A 23,002-nucleotide genomic window follows, 5' to 3' on the forward strand; every position below is an offset into this window, starting at 1 on the left:
AAACCTTTACCATCAGCCTAAATAGACATTCTGTACAAGTTAAGCATCACCTCCCCATTTCTCTAGCCCCAATCCATCCCCTGGTAACCTATATTCTAGATCCTAACTCTATGAGTTTGCTTGTAATAATAAGCTCATATCAATGCAATCATATAATATTTGTCATTTCGTGTCTGGCTTATTTTACTCAGCATAATGTCCTCAAGGTTCATCCAGGTTGTCCCAGGCAGCGGGACTTCATTTCTTCTTATAGCTGAATAATATTCCATCGTATGTATATACCATATTTTACTTATCTGTTCAACAGAAGATGGACACTTGTATTGCTTACATCTTTTGGCAATTGTGAATAATGCCACTATGAATCATTGTGCAAATGTGTCTGAGTTCCTGCTTTCAGTTCTTCTCAGTATATACCTAGTAGCAGGGTTGCCTAATCATCTGGCAGTTCTATACTTAGTTTCTTGAGCAACTGACAAATGGTCTTCTACAGCAGCTGCACCATTTTACATTCCTACCAGCAGTGAGTGAGTGTTTCTCTTTCTCCACATTCTCTCCAATGCTTGTAGTTTTCTATTTTTTCAACATTAGCCTTCCTAGTTTGTGTGAAATGAAATCTCATTAGGGTTTTGATTTGCATTTCTCTAATAGTTAGCTATATTGACTATATTTTCATGTGCGTTTTAGCCATTGTATTTCCTCTTTGAAGAAATGTCTATTCAGGTCTTTTGCCCATTTTTAATTGGGTTGCTTCTCTTTTTACTGTTGAGTTGTAGGATTTCTTTATATATTATGGCTAATAAACCCTTATCAGATATGTGGTTTTTGAATATTTTCTCCCATTGAGTAGGTTGTCTTTCACTTTCTTGGCAAAGTTTTTTGATGCACAAAAGTTTCTAATTTTGAGTTGCTCTCCTTTAGCTACTACTACTTTTGTTGCTTGTGCTTTGGCTGTAAAGTCTAAGAAACTGTGAGGGCAGGGACATTTTATTTTAGTTTTCTAACTTCTTTTTTCTCCTAATTCCTCCTCATACTATCCACAGACTGGCTCACATTATTTCTTGACTGAATCTCCAGTGGACTCCCAAATATTTTTTTAATTAGAAAATAGTCTGTTTGGGATGAGAAATATAAAGCTTAAGTTCACATACCAAGGTAGATTTCTAGGAATTTTATGGCTTCGGTTGCTATTGTGAATGCCCACCCTCTCCCCACGTTATATCTTTTAATGAGTCATTTCTAATGTGTAGGAAATGTATTGCATTGATTAGCTATTGCTGCAAAAATGCTATAGAGCAAACCACCTCAAAACAGTGGATTAAAACAAATATTCTGTAGTCACGTGGTCATCTGGGGCTCTGCTTCTAGCTGTAGACTGAACAGCTCTGCTTCACACATGCTCCTTTTGGCTCCTGGGCCAAAAGGTAGCAATTAGGTGGCAGGAGCTCTTTTCCTGGTGATGCAGAAGTTCAAGAGGCCAAGGTGAAACTCCAAATGCCTTTAAGCCTGAGCCTCTCACTTCTGCCCACATTCCAATGGCCACAGCAGGGTCACATGGGTAAGCCCAAAGTCGAGGGGCAGGAAAGAACATGTTAAACTATGGTGAGACTTTGGCAAGGGTATAGATACTAGAAGGGTAAGAAAGTTGGAGATAATAAATTAATCTACCAGTCCACAGGTTCAGAAAACTGTATTCTGAAGCATCCTTATAGAGGACAGTTGAATCTAATAGTCAATAGCATGGGTCTTGAATTAAGAGAGACTTGAGCGTGAATCTTTGTTCTGACACTTCCTAGGTGGGTGATTGGAGGCAAATTGCTTAACCTTGAAGGCCCGGTTTATTTGTAAAATGAAAATAATGATAGCACATATCTCACAAGACTTATTAAATGAGCTGGTGCTTGGGAAGCATTTATTTCAGTGTTTGCTATAGAGTAGGATCCAACAAAAGTTACCTGCTACCATTATTAGTACTATAATAATATAGCAACAAAATACTTGGAAATACAGTAGTATTTTTCTATTGGGACTTTACAGGTGAGAGGTAGACTTAGGAGGTGACCAGCTATGTAACAATTGTGAAAAATCAATTCTGATTTATGAATCACGACTTAATATATGTTAATACTATCTTAGGTAGACATGAATTTACCCCGTGAAGAAAGGGAACAATCTGTTTGCCTGAAGGATAGCCATTTAAAGAGGATATTAAACTGGGTTTAAAGGAGAACGAGTTAAAATTCCCAATCATAGAGGAAAAAGGAGGGGGGCATTGCCAGGAAATCCACATAAGAAAAGACTGAGGAGCAAAGGGATGTAGCAGGAACAGTATGTAGAGCATTTGATATCTATATGCCAATGTGCAGAGCCTCGTAAATAAGTGGACATAACATTAAAATATAATCTCGGGGGTGCAAGGGTAATTTAGTGGTAGAATTCTCGCCTGCCATGTGGGAGACCTGGGTTTGATTCCTGGTCCATACACTTCCCAAAAAACAAACAAGCAAGCAAAACAAACAAACAAACAAACAAAATTCAACAAATGGTGCTGCAATAGCGGGATACTCACATGGAAAAATAATGAAATGTGACCTTGCCATATAACATACAAAAGAAAATAGATACATACACATATAAATGAATATAATATAATCTCAGGAATTGATTGCTTCAAACTATGAATGGAATTCACAAGTTAGTATGGGGATGGGAGAAGATATCTTTTTTGAAAGGAACCAGCTTGTGAGAAGGAGCTGTAGAGTGTTCCTATGCTTCTGGGCCAGGGGAGATAAAACCCAAGGAAAGGGTCAAAGAAGAGAGAGTCAGGATGGAGTTATTTGAGTTTTCTGTAGGTCATGTGATTAGATGAAACTAAAGGATAATATGTCACATCTCTCAGATACCAGATTTAATAAAAGCAGTGGTGGAGAATGCGTGGTGTTATGGGGAGGATACTACCCACCGAAATGCGGATGCTGTTCATTAGGCAGAAAGCAGCACTTACGATGAGCTTTTTTTTATTTTTTGTTTTGGCATGGGCAGGCACTGGGAACCGAACCCAGGTCTCCAGCATGGCAGGCGAGAACTCTGCCACTGAGCCATCATGGCCTGCCCACTTATGATAAGCTTTTCATGCTTCTTAGGGGTAGATGAGATGACAAGGGACCTGCTAATAGAATCTTACTTTTACGAAGAATGAGGAATTTGTTGGGGAAGTATGTTAATATTAATAAGCAATAGCTAGAGTTTATGGAGCACTTAGCATGTGCCAAGTACTGATCTAAATCATTACATTCTTGTGAGTACATCTAGTCCTTTCAGGGACCTTATAAAGTTGGTACCTTTTAATCTTCATTTTGCAGGTGAGGGAACTAAGACAAAGGAGTCGAAGTCCATTACCAAATGTTACACCAGAAGTGATAGAACTGACTTCAGAGTGCATGTTCTTAGCCAAAGTTTTCCTGCCCCTTATGGCTAAAATCACCCCTAACTTCATGAACATGGATGATTTTTGGGAGAAGGCAACTCCCGGGGTCCAGTGGATGGTTTTCATCAGAGACAGTCGTCTATTGCTGAAGGGCCAGGAGACCTAGGCTGGAGCAGACCATAATGTCGGGTTCGGAAATGGGCCAAAGCATATACACAATCATGCTTTGACCGGCTTGCAAGTAAAGCCACGATTTCATTCAAGGAATGACAACTCCCCACTTGTTATGTGCTCTGGTCTCATTGTTTCCTGAACCCATCATGCAATTTTGCACCTTTGAACCTTGCTTCTCATATCATATCGTCTCTCCTCTCTCTCTCTCTCTCAAATTTCTACTCTCCCTTTAAGACTCGGCTCAAGTGGCATTCCTTCTTCTGACGTTTCTCCTCTCTCCAAGACTAGCTTGTGAGTTCTTTGAGGCAGGACTAGCTTCTGAATTCTTTGAGGCAGAGACTGTGTCTTCCTAGCCTCTTCTGAGCTTGCTAACACTAACACAGAGCTGAGCACAAGTGCATGTTAAACGGGCACATATATGAATAAAAGTCTGTATGTTGGTATCTATAAAATGATCAAAATGAAATAAGCAGCAGCACACAAGATTTGTCTAGTATTTTGGAAGAATGCTATTGCTCATTCTAATTGGAAAGCATAAGTTAATGGTGCATTCAGTCTATTCTCTTTTGAAGGGAAATCTGTCTTGCTGTTGATGCAAGTGGATAAAACGTGCTCATAAAACAATCTGTTCTGAGGATGGCAAATGTTTCAGGGAAATTTCAGTGGAATAAAGTTCTTTTTTGATTTCATTATCTAACTCTCTGTAAAGATGACTGAAAAGACAAAACATATAGATGAGAGCAATGTTTCCAAATATTATAAAGGGAAGCAGAATAGCTGAACAGGAATTTGTCATTAAGGAAGAAAGATGCAAATCTCAAGAGTGCCTTAAAAGTTAATCTAAAAGAATCCCTTTAGTCTGAACAGATTATATTTAAGAAACTCTTCTGAGGTAGGACAATGGAAAAAAAATAAACCTACTTTCATAATTTGAAGAAAAATAGTATGCACTTGTAACAGTGATTTAGGATTTATACTTTTAGATATATAGGCCTATCCTGTTTTGGTTATTTGTGAAAGTTAACTTATTTTAGCTAAAATATGTTATTAGTTGCAGTGAGTCATCCACATTCAGTCTTGAAGTAAAATGGTGTTTTCTCAGGAAAAAGAAAATTGTCCTCTTTGGAGGATGAGTGGATTAAATAAGGAGCTGTCAGTCAGAGTTTACAGAATAGGAAATGATGAGACCCAGACATAATTTCTCGGCTAGAGATAGAACAAAAGCAATTATAATGAATAAATTTCATTTCTTGTGGATCCACACCCTTGTTCTAACCAGGTAGGAAGGAAATGTGACTTTTAAGCCTTTAGGGATCTCATGGTCCTTGAACGGGGTTTGAAAGGATGGACTGAACTATAATTTTTAAGTCTACACTAGATACATGGTAGCAAACACAGCCTGCTCAGAATCTAAGGCAGCTCTGCTCAATTGTCCCTTCTTTTTGGAAGTTGTTTCTACTTAGGTCTTAGGGACTAAAACTGAGTGGAGTCAAGATAATTTAGAATTTGGAAGGATTTTTAAAAAATTATTGCAGGAACTACCATTTATTGAGCGCTTCCTGTGTTCTGGTCACAGCGCTAAGCCTTTTGCATGCAGAAGCTCATTAATTCTTCTAACAACCCTGTTAAGCTAGTTTTATTACCTCCTGAAAACTGCATTATTATATGACATTTCACATTTAATTTCTCCTACAAAAATCCCACCAGTTGGTCTCCTACTTAGCCCATGTGTGAGTACTTTCATGACATTATGTATCATGTAAGATCAGAGATAGTGTGTGTTTCTTCTTACAATTGTTTTTATATTGCAAAAGGCCTTTTTAACTGCTCAATATTTGTAGCTGCTCATATTTGTCCAATGAACAAACTCAACTGAAGGGGTTTATATGCATATCAAACTTTATTGTGTATAGAACTTGAGAGAATCCATATAACCATACACTTCTTTTGTTCCATTAAAAACAGCATAGCATTTAACAGATGGGGAGTATGGACGTCTGTAAGGATGAATGAGTAGACCAACATCACACAGCAAGCACTCAGTGGCTCCCATCCCATCACCTCTCTTCCAGGTCTATGCTTGGTACCAAAAGGTGTCTGTGATTTTCTCCTCTCTCCCTGATTTTCCATCTGTCTTTACTTCTCTGTCTCTCCACCTCTCCACCCCTCTCCTACTTTTCACCTGTCACCCAGAAAGGCAGAACCTACACCATCTTACATGGCCTTAAACAACCCTGTATCCCAGAACCTAGCAGGCTCTTAATAGTATTTGTTGAATAAATGTATTATTGAATAACTAAAACATAATTATCACCCTAAATCCCATCATTCTCTTTTCTTTAGACCCAAGACCATGCTCTGCATTGTAAATGGCTTCCTTAAGAGACATTTTTCAGAAACAACTTGGTGGGGGGGGGGGGGGAGCTGCAGAAAAGAATACTGACCTCTCTACACTTAGAGTTGTTTTTTGTTGGTTTTTTTTTTAATTTTCAAAGCTAATTTCCCCCCTTTTCCCATTGATTAGAATAGTTGAGTATAATGCACAGGACTCTGTTCTTGCATTAGGCTTCTAGGGAGCCTCCCAAACAACCAGGAGCAGTGCACAGATGAAACAGAATATGTGGAGTTCCACCTCTCCTAAAAGCAGCAGACATTTCCACAGCTGTGACTTTGTGTTCTATGGTATAATGAAAGAGATCCCCCTCCTCTGCAAATCGCAAGGCATTTATTTTGTAAAAGTGCAGTTCATATGCAGTAACAGGTGCAGAACTTCTGATGGAATTCCAGTTCTGAGAATCATATTATGGGTCTTTCATGCTTACAAATGCACTTCTTTGCTCTTTAGGACGATCTCAAGGATAAATCTTGGAAACAATAAAGAGCTGGAATCTTGCACCCATATTGCAGTGGGCTAATTTGTGGGGTCTCTTTGGATGCTCCTCTCCTTGCTTGGGAATGAGATGCTTAAAGCACCTTCAAAGATTCCTGCCAAGTTTTGCCCAAAACTATGATTGTAGGCGGCAGTAGACATCTGCTGTGAACTAACAATGCCAACATTCGCTATAGGAATAGAAAAAGTAGCTCAACACCTTAAATAAAATCTAGGAAGCCTTGGAGCCCCCCTACCTTCCAGTAAGGGAGAGACATTGCAGCGTTCCATGTCTGCCAGTGCCATCCCACCCCATCTGCCCAAAAAGACATCTGTGCTGGTAGCCTGCACACACGTGCACAAGTCAATGCTGTTTCAGGACATTTCATTTTTAGCATGAAGTGCTTCCAAAAATGAGAAAGCATGGCACCTGCTCTTAGTCCCAAGCCATTGTACGCAGTGCAGACACACACACAGAGACATACACGCACAAGATAACTATCCCTCCCACCCTGGAAAGTGTAGCAGAAAGACGTAAGGCATATAAAGCTAAAAGCATGAATCACCCAGCGCTATTTGGAAAAGTGGTGAAGGTGAAAAAGGTGAGGTACTTAAATTGTCACATTAAGCAGTCTGGGCTCTAATGCCTTCATTTATCAGTTCTCATTATCTTCGCCTCATTTGATGGTGGAAGGGGTAGTGTTCTGTTCCCCATAACTTTTCTGCGTAATTCCACGTAATCCTTAAAATTTTCTAGGTCATGGTAATAACGGACCATTTTTATTCATAACCCAGAAAGCTGCACAACATTCCTCTAGTTCAACAGCTTGGGAGGTGGTAGAGGTACAATTGCCAAAGTGGGGGGAAGGAGATCCCTTAGATGCCTAGCATATAATGGTTTAAAAGTGCTTTCCACTTTATGATTTCCCTACTGTGGCAATTCTGTAAGAGGTTTCATGTGAAGTCTTCGCATTTGATGGACAAGGGGAGAGAAGAACAGAGGTGCTGAACCACAATGCCTGGGCTGCAGGGCTCGTGAAGGGCAGAGCTGGGGCTTGAACCTAGATTTCCTGACTCAGTGATTCTGCTAAGCTATTGTCCAAGACCAGTGTCTTCCAAACAAGTTTCTTGGGCTTCTTTCTTTTATTTATTTTATTGTGTTGTGTGCTGTATGGGGGGGAGGGGGGTGTCACATTTCATTATTTTTCCAGGTGAGTATCCCATTATTACAACATCATTTGCTGGATTTTTGTTTGTTTGGTTTTTCATTTGTTTGTCTGTTTCTTTGGGACGTGCATAGGCTGGGAATTGAACCCAGGTCTCCCGCATGGCAGACAAGACCCTAGGCTTCTTTTTAGGGTGATATATTGGCATGATGATGGTTAGAACTGCAGGCAAGACCATGCAACTGCAACAGATTGTGGTCAAAGGATGCTCCTTTTATGTATACATACCCCACAGCCAGCAGCCCAGGGGCCACCCTGCTAGCCCAAGGCTCACTCTCCTGGCTTTGCATACTTGTTACACCTCAATCCTAAATGAATAGTCTGTTTCAAACATGCCCAAAGCTTTACTGCAGCCCCTGCTCCTACCAACATCACACAGAGTCTCAGAGATCTGGGGAAAATATTCCTTCCTTTAAATAAAATTGTATCATTATTACATTATGATGTGCTTTCATCAATGTTTTGGAAAATCATACATTATTTATTTCTCCTTGATTAGGGATGCTCCTGGCTGTTGAGACTGTGGTGCTTTGATAGGGCCTCCTGACAGCTGTTAGAAGATGGAACTTTACTGATCTCTCTCTACTGACAGAGCCAATAATTCAGAGAGAGAAAACAAAATGAGATGACATTTTAAAATTCATAATTACTAGAACGGTCACCTGGCGACAGGCATTAGTCCATTGTCCTCCCTTTCCCATCTCTAGGTTTCTACCTAAGGAACAACTTTTGTAGTTAATACTCTTGATATCTCCCAAGTTCATTTTCTGCTCTTTCTTAATGCATCAATTTTAGATGGTGTCAATCGACTTTGTCAAAGTGGTTAACTATTTAGGATTATACCTACACCACCACACCTCTCTTTCTCCAGGATGGTTATATCACTAATTTTTTTACATTATTTTGATTATATAAAGTCTTCTGTGGAGCCAATAATTGCGATTCATTTTTGTATTAGTTATCTATTGTTACAAAACGAATTGTTCCATAACTTAGCTATTTAAAGTAATAATTAATACTTGCTGTCTCATACAGTATGTGGGTCACAAATTTGAGAGCAGCTTTAAAGGATAGTTCTGGCTTCGCATCCCTCATGATGTTGAACCCAGTGATTCATGTCTCTCTTATAGGCAAAATTCATTCACCCCCTCGGAGAGTCCCCAAAGACTCATTCTATTCTAGCATGAGCTAGAAGTTCAGAATCTTGTGATCTAAATAAAGTTGGGGGGAGGGTGAAGCTCCTCAGGGGAATATCCCTGAGAAAACTCTTCAAATCCCCCTCAATCTGAAGTATGAACTAAAAAGACATATTATCTGCAATCCAATATACATCAGTGGCGTAGGGATACGATAACTGTTAGAAGCCCACCCATCAAAAAGACGGAAAACAGGAGACACTCAGTTGTCACTGGTCCATATCAATTCTTAAATCTTGCAGGACACAACTGACAGTTCCTTCATTAAGATTCAGGTCTTCGAAGTATTCTTCATGGTTCTTGGATGTGCTTCTCCCCACTGAGGTTCTCTTGGCTCTTATTTCTTCCCACTGAGTCATCCTTTCATTTCCATGAAATACAGCCTGTGTTTGCAACTGAGTAGTTTTCTCAGCCTGTTTTCTCTCTGTAGAAGTTTAGGATCCAAACTCCTCTTGACGATTTTTTTTCTGTTTCTATTCCTTTCAGTCTGAGCTGGAGATATTTTTGTCCAAACAACTCTCATAAAAACCTTTTATAGGTCTCCTGTGAGTCTTGTAGGGGTTTGCTCCATTAGACAAAAGCTATCCTCGGAAATCTCTTTGAGACAGGTCATTTTGTATTTTGGGGATTCTGATGAGATGGCTGAGGGATAATACCCTTAAATTCTTGGAAACCTTGTTGTTTGACTCAACAGTTCTCTGAGGCACTGCCTTAGATACTTTAAGTTTTAATAATGCTTTTGTTGTTGTTGTTGTTTATATATATAAAACCATACCCTCAGCTTCATCTGTATACCATGTTCTCCTGACAGTGCCCTGGATTTGATCTTTGCCAGTCAGCTATTTCCTAATTTTAAAATAATCTGCCATCTGGAGAGGGTGGGCATTTTCAAATGATCAAGCACTATTATTTTTTTTTATTTCAGAGTCTTTCCTACAGCCTATCTCTCTGTGCTCACATTTTTCTATAAGCAACAAAGAGAAATTATGTGGCATCTTGCCATTCCACCTGAAATCTCCTGAGCTAAATTACCCAGTTCATTAGTTACATTTTCTATTTTCCGTGTTACTACAGAAAACAGCATTGCTATACTTTCTGCTACTATATAAGAAGGATCTCCATTCCTCTAATTTCCAATAACATTTTCCTGACTTTCTCTTAAGACTTCCCTGCAACGTCCTCAAAGGGAATCAGGCTTTTGCTAAAATATCTTCAATATTTTCTAGACTTTTGGTAACACTCTCCTCAAAGTCATTCTAGCCTCAGCCCTTTGTCAGTCCAGGTTTACATCCATATATTCAGGCTTTTGTTACCAACGGTGCCTTATTTCCAAGTGCAAAAACCTGAGTACCTCAAATTTATCTCAAAAGTTAGTGGCTTAAAGCAACAACAAGCATTTATTATCTTATGCATTTCTGTGGATCAGAATTCAGGCATGGTTTAGCCGTGTGGTTCTTGCTTGGGGTCTCTCATGAAATTATACTCAAGATGTTGACCAGAGACTGCAGTCATCTGAAGACTTGACTAGAGTTAGAGGTTCTGCTTCCAAGGTGGCACACTCACCTGATTAGCAAGTTGGCTTGCTCTTGGGTCTAAGGTTGCTTGAGTGACTTTATATCATGGAAGTTAGTTTCCTCCAGAACAACTGATCCAACAGAACAAGCTGGTAGCTCCAATGTTTCTTATAACCTAATCTTAAAAGTCTTATGTCATAATTTCCACAAAAATCTTAGTTGTTAAACCATTGGCCTATTCTATATGGAAGGGGATGCCAAAAAGGTATGTAAACATGTAAATGGGATCATTTGGGAACCATCTCAGAGGATAGCTATCACTACTTTTCTCACTAAATTTTCCTGTCATCACAATTGTCTTATTTGATTTGTTCAGTTTTATTTGTTTCAATCCCTATTTTTTTCCAAGTGTGTCACCATCTTTCAAATATCTAAGAATTATTTCTCCAAACTTGGAACTATATCAAATTATTTATTGTTTCCATTTTTTTTCCTTATCCATCTTAGCTGGTTTGAGACTGCTGTATACCCCAGAAAAGCCATCTGTGCCAGTTTAACCCTGATTCTATATTGCTGGGTGGGATCTTTTTTGATTAAGTTCTTTCCATGGAGGTGTAGCCTACCCAGTTGTGGGTGGGAACTTTTTATTAGATGGTTTCAATGGAGATATGTCTCTACCCATTCCAAGTGGGGTTGCCTCCTGGAGACCTTTAAGAGGGAACCATTTTGGAAAAAGCTTCAGAGCTGAGAGAAGTGACAGAGCCAACATGAGACCCAGACATTTGGAGGTACAGAAAGAAAATGTCTCCAGGGAAGCTGTTTGAAAGCAGAAACAAAAAAGACCAGTGGACATCACCCATGTGCCTTCACAGATTGGCCTTTCTTGAGTCAAGTTATCTTTATCTGGATGCCTTATGTATTAGTTAGGGTTCTCTAGAGAAACAGAATCAACAGGGAACACTTGCAAATATAAAATTTATAAAAGTGTCTCACATGACCGCAAGAACGCAGAGTCCAAAATCCACAGGGACAGGCTGCGAAGTTGATGACTCCGATGGATGGCCTGGATGAACTCCACAGGAGAGGCTCACCAGCCAAAGCAGGAATGCAACCTGTCTCCTCTGAGTCCTCCTTAAAAGGCTTCCCATGATTAGATTTAGCATCACTAATTGCAGAAGACACTCCCCTTTGGCTGATTACAAATGGAATCAGCTCTGGATGCAGCTGACGTGATCATGACCTAATCCTATGAAATGTCCTCATTGCAACAGACAGGCCAGTGCTTGCCCAATCAGATAAACAGGTACCACAACTTGGCCAAGTTGACACATGTCCCTAACCATGACACCTTAGTAGAACTGTAAACTTGCAACTTAAAAAATTTCCAGAGGTGCAAGGGTACTTCCAGTGGTAGAACTCTCGCCTGCCATGTAGGAGACCCAGGTTTGATTCCCAGTCCATACACTTCTGAAAAAAAGCAAACAAGCAAAAACAAACAAACAAAAATTCAAGAAATGGTGCTGCTGCTGCAATAACAGGATACTCACATGGAAAAATAATAAACTATGACCCCGCCATACAGCATGAAAACAAACAAACAAAAAATCCAATGCCATTCCATTTCTGGTATCTTGTATTCCAAGCAGCTTTAACAAAAACACCATCTATCTTCCTGCTCCATCTGGATTAGTTCCTTTCTAGGTTTGATGCACAGTTCTCATTTCAGGACTTCTCTTCACTGTTATCTTGTATTGGAACATTTGCTTTATGGATCCCATGTGCTTTATTTTCCTAGGCTACTCAATCAAATATGAAATGGGTCAGGGTAAATAACAGAAATTTAATTCACTAACAATTTGAGGCTTGGAAAAAGTCCAAATCAAGTTGTCATCAAAGTGATACTTTCTCCCTGAAGACTGTGATAATTTGAGCTGGCTGCTGGTGCTCCTTGGTCCTTAGTATGTCACATGGCAAGGCACATGGTTTCATCTCCTGGTCTCTCTCTTCTCTTCCATGCTCTGTCTGGTTTTCTATTTGTCTCATTTTCATTCTTTTATAAATGACTCCAGTAACAGGATTAAAACCCATCCTGATTGAGGTGGGCTGTACCTAACTATAGTAACCTCATCCAAAGGTCCTACTTACGATGGGTTCACATCCACAAGACTGGATTAAATTTAAGAACATATTTTTCTGAGGTACAAACAGCTTCATACCACCACAAAATGTGTTTCTCTTTATTGATTTTTCTTCCTCATTTTGCTAAAATTACAGGTTCCAGAAGTTCCTTGAGAAACAGGGCATGGGAAATAAAGGTTTGAATTTTGTTTATGTAGAAATGTCTTTATGCTACCCTCACTTAATTCCTAGTTGTTCCAGTCATACTCAAAATCTAAAAAGTTGACTAGGATTTTGGTGTAGCTAAGCAGAGCTTGTTATGTTGTAGACTTCTCGGTAGAACACATCAGGAAGCATTCAGGCTTTATTTTTCTCATTGGTAGATTCCAGTGTTTCATTTTGCAGAGATCATTTCTCTGGGGCTATTTGGATTCTCAACAAAGAATACTCTACGTTCTGTGGAATGAGAAGGGGAGGTATACCTCTGATGGTCATATTCTGGGATCAGGGCTGAGGTAGAGGACTGAGGGCTCACTGCTCAGAATGTATACCTAATCACCTCCTTACAGCACAAAGCCTTCCCTACTCTCAGCTGTGCCATGTGCCCTGAATCTCTAGTTCAATTTCCCCATAAAACAAAAGCAAAACTCCCATTTCTTGCCTGAGAACGAACAGTGGGTTGGTTTCTTGGTTCTTCAGAATGGGGAGGTTCCTGTTGGTGTCATAGCTCAACGTGGAAACTTTTAAACAGCTCACCTGCTTTTTAATCTGCACCATAACCCACCCCCAACTGCGGTCTCTTACAACCTACCTTCCTCTTCTAAGCTAAATTGACCCCCTTTTTGCTTTCTGTTTCCATGCAATTTATAGGACTCTTTGGAGCCTATTTTCTCCTTTTCCATTCTCTTTGCTCTTGTGAGTTAATATCTTTAAATAGTTCTTTACTATTTAAAAAATTTTTTTTACTACTCTTAAAATTGAAGTTTGAAAAGGGAGGAAAGATAAACATGTTTGGTCATTTCTCCAAGTATAACTAAGTCGAGGCAGAGGATTTCAAGTTGTGAAACAAAACCCCTAACATAAGAACTCAAAACAAAAGAAAGTCAACCTACAAAACTAGATGGGGGTATAAACCTACCAATGTTGCCCAAGAGTATCTTGCCCTTTATCAGCTCCAGTCTTCCAGAAGACAATTCTTTACACCTTCACTGAACAGGAAAAGATTATTCCTTCTTCAACAACCATCCCACTTTCAGGCATCTGTCATGGCAGTGCTGGCGTGAACTCCACAGCCGATGAAAGCAGATGGCTTTCACACACTGATTTATGTCTGTTCTGCTTTACCTTTATCTTAGCTTTGGTTCATTTTCTCCTTCCTGGTGTGGAGTCATTTCTGCTAGTTTCTTTTCTTCCTGGAAAAATGTCAGAAGCATGCCTGTCTTTTATTACATCTCATCTAGTCATTGACTTCACACTGCTGGCAGTCAGCATGGCTTTTTGGTTTATCACAAAGCCAACTTTAAGCTGTAATCTTCATCCATTAGGACATTGTTCTAGTTTGCTAGCTGCCAGAATGCAACACACCAGAGAAGGATTGGCTTTTAATAAAAGAGGATTTATTTTGTTAGTTCTTCAGAGGAAAGGTAGCTAGCTTTCCACTGAGGTTCTTTCTTACATGGGAAGGCACAGGGTGATCTCTGCTGGTCTTCTCTCCAGGCCTCTGGGTTCCAACAACTTTCCCTGGGGTGATTTCTTCCTGCATCTCCAAAGGCCTGGGCTAAGCTGCCAGTGCTGAGATGAGGTATGCCAAACTGCTTGGGCTGTGCTACATTTTGCTCTCTCATTTAAGCACCAGCCAATTAAGTCAAATGTCATTCACTTCAGCAGGCACGCCTCCTGACCAACTGCAAATGTAATCAGCAACAGATGAGGTTCACGTACCATTGCCTCATGGCCACAGCAACAGAACTAGGTGACTTCACCTGGCCAAGTTGAATTCAACTACCACAGACATGAAGGAAATCTACACTTATCTAGTTCTTTGACCTCTGTTTGCAGGGAGTGGTAAATAGGAAGCAAAAAGTCAAACTAAAGGAAGTCTCCAAGTTATCTTTCCATATGTCTTCTAGTGTTGGAGCCACAAGAGGTCACCACTCTTGTTTTCAGTTTCCTCTTTAGCCTTATTTCAAAGTCTCATGGCACATTAAAAAAAATGAAGCCATCAACAATGAAGCATTGGAATCTGATTAATGGCTGGCTAAATTGTTGGAGATGAAATGGTACTTCTTGCCACATGGTCTGGTGGGATTAGCGACTTCTCAATCACTCTTTTCTCTAAGCAGTAGATGCACCCCAGGATCACTTTGAGAAATTTGTCATTAAATGTCTAACCCCTACTCCTAGAGTTTACTAGAGTCAAGGCATTTGTGTTTTGAAACAATATTCCAAGTGATTTAGGATCCCTGGTCTAAAGGAATAAATCTAAAGTGAAAGAAGCAGCATAGTATAATACTTACTAAAAAATGAAAGCACTGAATGCCTGAGTGCAGGTCCCAGCCCTGCTAAATTAGTTCCCTCATTAGTTTAGGCAGTCTAGACAATTTATTATCTATATTAGGACATATTTGAGACTATAAAGCCAGCTATTAATAACTACCTCAGGACAAGAGGCATAAATTGAGACTGTCCTGGACAAACCAGTCACCCTACTTCCTCATTATTCAAATGAGTGATTGGAGCCGACAAGTTCGAGTTCCCTTTCAGATTTATGATTCTTTAATTCAAGACCACTAGGAAATGTACAAACTGTATTCTCATCCCAAATGCATGCAGGACAGAACTGCTTAGGCATTTCATGCATTCACGTAAACTGATTTGGGAAACAAATACAGTACAGAGCCCCACACCTGATGTCACATAAGGCTAAAAGGCCAAGCAAACTGGAATGAACTGACCCTTCTGGAGTCCCTTAAAAGGCATGGGTCAGTGGGGCAGATTCACAATCAAGATTTATCAGTGGCAGCTGCCATTGCCATCAGAGCCCAAAGGGTAGAGGTGAATGTTTTTTGAGGTCTGTTGACATTTACACACATTTCTGGGTCATATTCTAATATGACAACTCAGAGACATTTATACACATTTCTGTATTAGCTCCCAATTTGTTACAAAAAGAATCTGGCTAGTTATTTCCTTGGTGTTTTCTGCCATATGGTCCAATTATGTTTAAGTTAATCAATCAGGTGTTCTGGTTAATCTTAAATTAGTCTATAAATAGTACCATTCACAAATGCTCAATTTTCTAAAAATCAAAGTGTAACAAAATACCCACAAAAAACTTAATCATTTCATTTTTTCATGGTTTAGAAAGTGCTTCAGTGCTCTGCATTGTTATCATAAAGATCATGCCGTATTGTAGCTGGAAAGGGCAGCCTAATAGAATCCATGATATCAACAAGTTTTAATGAGGATGGAAGAGTAAAGCTCTGCACAGTTTTTTTTTTTTATGGCCTTTTTTATTGCATTTCTTTTGTTGGTGCTTAGCAAATCTGTGTTAGGGAAAATCTTTAGGGTGAGACAATGGGATGTAGTGAAAGAGAATGAGGAGATCTGGTCCCGCTTGTTTGCTCAGCCTTAGGCATCAAGGGAATTAGTAGAGATGTAGGGGAAAGTCACACACAGGCAGGGAAGGAAAGAAAGGAGAGGAAAAAGACAGACCGGGAGAAGGAAACAAAAGTAGGGAAGGAGGGTGAAAGAGGTGGACATGGGCTGGGGAAGAGACACTCAAATATATAAACAGAAAAGCAAATGAAGAGAAAGAGAAAGACATGCACAGAGAAATAGGTGAATGTGCATGAAGGAAGGCAGATATATTTGTGTGCACACAAACACATTTTTGTGTCTCTAGGGAAAAGACAAGTAAATTCAAGGTTAGATTTTTTAGTCAAAACCTTGCAAAGTCTTGTGCTACAACACAAGAAATGGAATGGCTCAAATAGTCACTGAAGCTATTTTGATGAACACATTCCAGCTCATTTCACGTAGATTTAAGCTCTGTGCTGTTTGGAAGGAAATTGCACACTGCAGCTATGCTTTAGGGATGTAATCAGAGAAACTGGCATTGATGGAAAGCTTTTTGCCACCCCTCTAGGATGAAGCCAGCAGATTGTGAGCAGCCCTGTTTCCAAACTGTGGCCATGTCACCTGTTTGTCAGAATCTGTGCCCTGCATGCATTGGGGATGTGGACATGTTTAGAACAGGATTAGAATTTTCCTGGCTGCAAAATGATTTTGCTTCTTACCAATCCTTCCCTTTGGCAGAGAATGGCAGCTCAATGAAGAGAAAACTGTTATTGTTGGGTTAGGACTCATTTTCAGAGAGCCTTGGAGAGGGTCTCTAACAGAAGGGATGAGAAAGAAGCAAAGAGGTTATCCTTTGGCTCATGTGATGGCAGGGGGTGATATGGTCAGAATGGCCAACATGAGGCTGGGGTCTCCAGGGACAGCTTTGAAAGCAAACAACCAAGCCCTCACTTGCCACCCCAGGGATAACCTGTGTATATTTGATCCCTACACTTCAAGAAGGATGTAAAGGAGCTGGAGAAGGTCCAGGGATGGGCTAATGAGATGATCACAGTGTTGGAGGACTGGATAGATGGGAAATATTGGGAACTGCAGTCCAGTGGGGCAGAGGCTGTGAAGTATCTAAAGACAAATAGAATTGCTTGCAAACTAAAGCATTCATTCCGGACAGCAAAAGTTTTGCAGGAGTGAGAAAGCTGGATCACCTGCAAAAACAGAAACAGCATCAAGCTTCTAGAGATGGCAAGCAATTTTTATAGACATTAAAAAGTTAGCTTGAATCCTATTGCTTGGATAGGAGGTTCTCCTTCTTATAGGGTGTGTTTAAGACAGTAGCAGTGGAGGCGGTCTTTGTTTTGTATTGGGTCAAACATAACAAACTAGAGGCCTGATTGGCTATCTGAGTTGGCTGCCTTGGTGGGGATTTCAAATTTCAAAACATTTCAAGAAGAAACTCAACAGGGAGTTCAAAGAGGAAATAGGGAACAGGCTTGAGGTATTTTTGCTTGTTTGTTTTTTGATGCTGGTTATTGTTTTGCTTCTGAGGGGTCCCAGGGCTGTATCAGAACAGATGAGACAAATTTCTGAAACAAAAGAAAAGAACAGAGAACAAGGACTTGGTCACAATATTTTTGTATTTCAAAACCCTTAAAGTTTCAGAAAGGTCATTTAAGGAAAGCAGAAATGGAGTATTTTTTTTTTTTTTTTGGAGGGTGGGGGTGCATGGTCTGGGAATCAAACCCAGGTCACCTATATGGAAAGTGAGCATTCTACCACTGAACCATCCATGCACCCAGAAGTGAAGTATTGATCTTTAAGGTAAACAGGAAACTTGTAGATGAACTGGTTGAATATCCTTAGAGATGGTATATGTTGAAAATACAAATATTTTACAAGAAGGGTTTAGACACCAGTATTTACAGAGCAACAAACTGTCCTAGTCTACTCACATCCCTTGGCTGAGGGGACTTGCCCTTTCTGGGCCCCCACTGCCTAACTGTTTCAGTGTCCCCCACCCCAGGCCCCATGGCCAGTTGAATCAGGTGTGGGCAACCATCCCAATGGCAGCCAACTGTAACTTGATTACTAATTCTTTCTATTCCAATCCATTCTGCATGGTGCTGTCAGACTCCTCTCCCTCAGATACCATTTTTATCATGCTTAGTCCTCCTTGAGATCCTGACATAGCTCCTCCTCAGAAATTCCTATCCTTAAAGGACAGAAGGTACGAGCAGACCATGATCAGTACCTGGGATACTCAGTACTTGAGTACCTGTAGGGCTCAACCCTTCTAAGAGTTAACACTTAAATTCACCTACTGTGTATCAGGCACTCTGCTGTGTGCTTCCCATGTACAATCACGTTCAATTCCCAAGCTCCATAAACTAACAACTATTATTAATTCCATTTTACAGAAAGTGAAATTAAACTTGAAGAGATCAAAAACAAAGCTAGGACTGGAGTCAATCCAACTCCTGAACCCAAACTCTAACCTCTGCTCTGTACTGACTCGCAGCAATGGCTGGGCCTTCCCCACCTCCTATTTTCCTCTATTCTCTATTCACCTGTCCTCCCTACCATTTCCTACTTTATCAAACTCCTCTGATTGGTTTTGAAGTTCCTTAGTGTCATTTAGGAAGTTTTCAGCCAAAAGTAATAGAAAACAGTTCAAATTAACTTAAGCAACAGAGATGATAGTATTTTTTTCTCTCTTTCATATCAAGAAGTCTAGAAGTAAAGAAAATCCACTGCTTCCATGGCTCAGCACTACCAAGGACATCTTTCTCCTTTACCATCCTTAGCTCATTATCTATCTCCCCTTATGCTCAAAAGAAAGCTACAGCAGCTCCAGGCATTACAACGTCCAGAGGGACAAAAGGACAATTTCTTTGTGGGTGTATTTTTAGAAATTTATCTCCAACCCTCTCTGCACCTACTCAGATCTCACATGGCCACCCTAAGGTGGCACTGCTAAGGAAAACGGGACAAGGGTTATAGTTTGACCTGTCATTGCATATGTGAGTCACCACGGGAACAAGTGACAGGGGAACAAATTTGAGAACTCTGACAGCATGAAAGAAAGCAGGAGTCATTGTTAGGTAGGCAACCCTAGTTATTTCCCAGTGCTTCCAGCAAATATCTTCTGTGCTAGGTTGTAAGCTGCTGGAATGTAATATACCAGAACTGGAATGACTTTTACAAAGAGAAATCTACTATGTTACAAGTTTACAGTTCTAAGGAAGTGAATTAAGACGTGTCCAAATTAAGGCATCAACAAGAGGTTACCTTTGCTAAAGAAAGGCCAATGGGTCAGGAACACCTCTGTCAGCTGGGAAGACACATGGCATCTGCTGGTCACCTTGCTCCTGGGCTCTGTTGCTTTCAGCCTCTGTTCCTGTGGGGGTTCCTTACTTTGCTTCTCTGGGGCTGGCTTTCACTCTTGACTCTCTCCAGGTTGTGGTTTGCTTAACATCTCATGACAATGTCTGTTGGGCTTCAAGCATCTCCAGACATCTGTGTGTCTGTTCTCTACATGTCCACATCTCTGTCAGTTCTGCTGTGAAGTTCATCAGCTCCGTTGTTTCTGTCAGCTCTGACTCTCTCCAAAATGTTTCTTCTTTTAAAGGACTCCGGTAAACTCATCAAGACCCACCCTTTGAATGGGTTGAGTTAGAACTCCATCTCATCAAAAGCTCACACCCACAATTGGGTGTGCCTCATCTCTGTGGAGATAATTTAATCAAAATTTTTGCCCTACAATATTGATTAGGATTAAAAGGAATGGCTGCTCCCACAAGATTGGATCAGGACTGAAATGTGGCTTTTCTGGGGTACAGAATAGATTCAAACCGGCACATCCTCCAATTTAATCAGTGTCTTCACACGTGTCTCATACATTGCTGCCCAAATGTTTTTTTCATACTGCTATTTCCTTCCAAGATACCTTCTACCTCCCTACTTATCCCAAGATCCAGCCGAAGTCTCTTCGCAAGTGTTTCTCTGACAGTTTATGTCTTTATTCTCTTTTTGAACTCTCTGTTGTATTTACTCTTAGTATCTTATAATTGGACTTCAGTTGCTATGAAATTGTTGTTAGTATCTAACCTTGCTTTGAAAAATAACACTTTTTGAGAAACTTCCTTGGTATGGGAATTAGAATTAAATTTTAAAGTCACTTTCAACCTTAACATTTTATGGCTCTACAATTCTATGATAGCTTATTCTCCTTAGTGATAGGACTCCCGCCCCCTGAGGACAAGGACAAAACTTTATGCATCTTTGTGTGTCCAACAACACATAACATGATGATGGATACATTTTGGGAATTCACTAATTTATTATTGATTGGCTGATGGTGTTTTGGTTTGCCGAACCTGATGAAATGCAGTACACAGCAGAAATGGACTGGCTTTTAGCAATGGTGATTTATTAGCTTACAAATTTGCAATTCTAAGACCATGAAAATGTCCCAATTAAGGCATCAATAGGACAATACAATACCTTCTCTGAAGACTGGTTACCTGTGAGCTTGGGCTCTTCTGCCAGATAGCAAGGCACATGGGGGTGTCTGCAGGTCCTTCTCTCCCAAGGTTTCCTTGTTTCAGCTTCTGGCTTCTCTGTCTGTGGCTCTTCCTCTAAACTTCTCAGGGTGTTTCTCTCTTTTAGCTTCTGTTTCTCTTTCTGTCTTTTATCCACTTCTAAAGAACTTTAGTAAGAGGTTTAAGACCTACTCTGAGCAGGCCTCAAATAAAACTTGATCAAAAGGTCCCACCTAAAAAATAGGTTCTGTACCTACAAGAATGAATTAAAAGAATATGATCCTTTCTTGAGTAATAACAACTTCAAACTAACACAGATGGTTGGGTTGGTCGCTATTCTAAATACCACTGATACTGTCTAATAGACTTTCACTGGCCTTGGACATGAAATTTCCTAAATAAATCCCAATAGAGGGTTGTTGAGTCAATATCCTAGGATCTACCATTGAATATGTGCCCAACAAAATTTGGACACCTGATGAAAGGTGTATTGCAGCCACATTGCTGGTATATAGAGCAAGAAAAAGAAAGGGCATTGTTCTGGAAATGGGCTCAATAAATGCTCATGTAGAAACCACTGAGTAGACCTAGAATAGAGAATCATGGGATGGTAACACCAGACAAGGTCCTCAGGTAATCCATGCTTCTCCATAGAGGGCAGGGGTATCCCAGAGGGCGTCTCAGAACCATGAGGGTTGGGTGTACTTGACAAACTTGCTCTAATTGTAACATTCCTTATATAGAAGATCAAACATGTCCAAATCTGCTTGATTGATAGAGATATCCAGGAGAGCATGAGATATCTTTGCAAGGATCATGGGATAAAAAATGCTGCAAAGTTCCAGTGTAGTGTAGATGTCCCTTGTCTGTCTCCTATCCACACACTGGCAATGCCTCATAGTAATGGTCTGTTTGTCTGACTTTGCCACTAGATTGTGAGCACAGCAAATTCATTCATGCTCAGCTCTTGGTGGTCAACATCTGTTGGATGAATAGATCAACTGTCAACCTGGCTCCAGACAGGATGTGTAGCTGTCAGTGAGACCCTATATGTTTTATCTGCCCTTCCTAGGGCACTTAACATCCTCTCTGGCACTTTTCACCCCCTGTCCTCAGGTATAGAGCATTTGCTGAGTTGTTAGAGAGCATGTAAGTCCCCTGTTTCCGAGGTGAGGACACAGGGGTTCAAGTAAGGAAAATAAAGTTAAGTCAAAGTTAAGCAGTGATCTCAAATCACAAATCACACTATCTCCACATCATCACTCTTGTTGCTAGGCAGCACTGTTTCAGGTTTTCAAAGTTTGCCAAAATTCTAAAATATACCAGGGGTGGTTTTTTTTTTCTTTTTGGTCTGTTCATTTTTAGTTTTGTGTGTGTGTAGGTAGAACTGTAATGAGGTGAGTTAATACTTCATTGATATTCTTATTTTTTTAAACACTTTTTATTGTGAAATATCACATATATACAGAAAAAGCAATACGTTTCAAAGTACATTATAGCAAGCAGTTATAGAACAGATTTCAGAGTTCGGTGTGGGTTATAGTTCCACAGTTTCAGGTGTTTCCTTCTGACTGCTCCAAGACACTGGAGACTAAAAAAATATGTATAATGATTCAGTAGTCATACTCATTTGTTAAATCCTATCTTATCTGTTATAACTCCTCCTTCTCCTTTGATCCTTCTCCCAATCTTCAGGAATATTGGGGCTATGCCTATTCTAAATTTTGCATGCTGGAAAGGGCAGCTGATAATATGGGACAGGGAGATGAACTAGTTGTTATTCTTGGAGAGGCTGGTCTCTCAGCATTTCAGGACTTATTTGGCCTAGGATCATCGATACTCTTACAGATAAGATTTCATTCCCCCCACTACACCTGTGCAGGGACACAGATAGTAAGGTGGGTGGCATGGAGTGAGTGAGGAAAGGAGGCAGGCTGATGGGAAAGAGGAGGGGAGGGAGCCAGCACAGTGTTCTTCATTGATCCCTCATTGGTTATTAAGTTCAATTTTCACCAAAACAGCTCCTTAGCCTGACATTCAACATCCTTTCTGATTTGTGCCAAACCCGTTTTCCGGGCCCTATTTTCCCTCAATGACAGTAATAATAATGCATCTTGCAGTAGTTTTGAGTTTTCAGATAACTTTCACATCGACTGTTGAATTTGGTCCCAACCACAATAGGATGAAAGAGAAAGAGCTATAGAGAAAAGAAAGCCTGGGGAGGTGGCAGGTTATTGACTTTGCCCAAGGTCAATGAGGTTAGTCAGAGTCCCACTGGAAGCCATTCTTCCAACTCCTGCTGGGGCTCTCTTCCTAAGCCTTCCTCTCCCTGCACGGAGGCCATGTAGTTGCCTCGTTTAT

General features: G+C 40.3%; 1 long non-coding RNA gene across 1 annotated transcript in view; it reads right to left on the minus strand.

The window, feature by feature from the left end:
* Positions 1 to 23,002, minus strand: part of LOC143669638 (uncharacterized) — a 35,893-nt gene that overhangs the window by 12,373 nt on the left and 518 nt on the right. The window lies entirely within an intron of this gene.

This window comes from Tamandua tetradactyla, chromosome 26 (genome assembly GCF_023851605.1).
Source record: "Tamandua tetradactyla isolate mTamTet1 chromosome 26, mTamTet1.pri, whole genome shotgun sequence".
Lineage (NCBI taxonomy): Eukaryota > Metazoa > Chordata > Mammalia > Pilosa > Myrmecophagidae > Tamandua > Tamandua tetradactyla.